General features: G+C 45.4%; 1 non-coding gene across 1 annotated transcript; it reads left to right on the top strand.

The window, feature by feature from the left end:
• The first annotated feature begins 1,407 nt into the window (after window positions 1-1,407).
• On the top strand, window positions 1,408-1,535 carry LOC119927574. The gene has a single exon (XR_005450566.1). It is a non-coding gene; the product is annotated as a U6atac minor spliceosomal RNA (small nuclear RNA).
• Window positions 1,536-2,158: the final 623 nt, after the last annotated feature.

The following is a 2,158-nucleotide window of genomic DNA, read 5'->3' as shown; positions in this document are numbered from 1 at the left end:
TCGTCATTCTCATTATTATTATTATTATTTTATCATACAGTGTATGACATATTTGGAAGCATATATATGGATTTGCCCCAATTCTAACTCAACCCCAAAGTTACTTTGCAACTCAGTGGAATATGGCATGCACTGAGTTAAACTGATCAACCCTTAATAACTGGGATTAGTTTTAGGAACCCTTCTAACGATTCCCATTACAAGATTTGTTTACATCTAATTTCTTATTATTATTTGAAAATATCCTAGGCAGTTACCACAATTCGATCCAGTGCTTCTTATGTATCTTACGCAAAAAGTGATTTGAATATTGACCTTTCTCTAAGATTACCCTCAGTAAAGACCAAAAACAAGAATCTGCCACTCTACATTCCTGGGGAGGGGCTTCTCCAGTTCCCATGCTGTTTTCCCCACCCTCCTCCTCCATCCTCTTCCCACATCTTCCAAGGCCCCCAAAGTAGGGAGAAGAGGTGGCCAAGTGTAGACACGGCTTCTGCTGAGCCCCAAATCCTGCCTCATAGCCTGAGCCGGGTTGGATGATAGGACTGAACTCCCTCAGTGCAACTCCAGAGCTGGTCATCATCATCAGTCGTATTTATTGAGCGCTTACTATGTGCAGAGCACTGTACTAAGCGCTTGGGAAGTACAAATTGGCAACATATAGAGACAGTCCCTACCCAACAGTGGGCTCACAGTCTAAAAGGGGGAGACAGAGAGCAAAACCAAACATACTAACAAAATAAAATAAATAGAATAGATATGTACAAGTAAAATAAATAAATAAATAGAGTAATAAATATGTACAAACATATATACATATATACAGGTGCTGTGGGGAAGGGAAGGAGGTAAGATGGGGGGATGGAGAGGGGGACGAGGGAGAGAGGAAGGAAGGGACGGAAGGAAGGAAGCTGGTCCAGCTGGGACGGAGAGTGGAAGGCAGAGGTGATGATGGGAGAAGGTGGTCCGGGGGCTTTAAAGTAGCATTCTGTCAAATCATCTGACCCAATGTGACGATGGCATGTGGGTGACTGTGGGGCAGCTTGGACCAGCTTTCCATCCACTCAAGATTGAGGACCTCAGCGCCCCAGGCCAGGCTTCCCTACCTCCTTCAGGTCTATTCAGCCAGCAATTTGTGGGTGGCAGCAGTGGTAAGTCCAACCAACTAGCAATAATAATTGTGGTAATTGTCAAGTTTGAAAAGCGCTGAACTAAGTGTTAAGGTAAATACAAGAATATGAGATCAGACATGGTCCCTGTCTCTTATGGGGCTCAAATAGGAGGGAGAAGAGGTATTGAATCCCCCCAAGCCCCTTTACAGATGAGAAAACTGAGGCACAGGGAAGTTCAGGAACTTGCCCAAGGTCATAGAGCAGGCAAGTGGTTCACGTGGTTTCATACAACCATGTGTTGTATGAAAGGAGAGAAGGCTAGCACTCCCCTTGAGAAGGATGGAAGAGGTCCTAGTGGCCTGGACAACATATATATGGTTAAGGCATTGCCACCTACTTCGTGGCATCTAATCCAAGTTTTTGAGAAGCAGCGTGGCTCAGTGGAAAGAGCACTGGATCAGTGGAAAGAGTACTAGCTTTGGAGTCAGAGGTCATGGGTTCAAATCCCGGCTCCGCCACGTCAGCTGTGTGACTTTGGGCAAGTTACAACTTCTCTGGGCCTCACTTAACTCATCTGTAAAATGGGGATTAAGACTGTAAGCCCCCCTGGGACAATTTGATCACCTTGTAGCCTTCCCAGTGCTTAAAGCAGTGCTTTGCACATAGTAAGGGCTTAATAAAATGCCATCATCATCAGCTAGGATTAGAAGCCAGGTCCTCTGATTCCCAGGCCTGTACTCTTTCCATTTGGTCACACTGCTTCTCACTGGGGATGGGGCTTACATAATAATGATAATGATGGCATTTACTAAGCATGTACTATGTGCAAAGTACTGTTTCAAGTGCTGGGGCGGTTACAAGGTGATCATGTTGTCCCAGGGGCGGTTCACAGTCTTAATCCTCATTTTGCAGATGAGGTAACTGAGGCACAGAGAAGTTAAGCGACTTGCCCAAAGTCACACAGGTGACAATTGGCGGAGCTGGAATTTGAACGTATAACTTCCGACTCCAAAGCCTTTGCTCTTTACACTGAGCCACGCTGCTTC

The sequence above is a fragment of the Tachyglossus aculeatus genome, chromosome 4 (genome assembly GCF_015852505.1).
Source record: "Tachyglossus aculeatus isolate mTacAcu1 chromosome 4, mTacAcu1.pri, whole genome shotgun sequence".
Lineage (NCBI taxonomy): Eukaryota > Metazoa > Chordata > Mammalia > Monotremata > Tachyglossidae > Tachyglossus > Tachyglossus aculeatus.
Note: the sequence above shows the minus strand (reverse complement) of the source record. Positions and strands in the feature narration are given on the sequence as shown.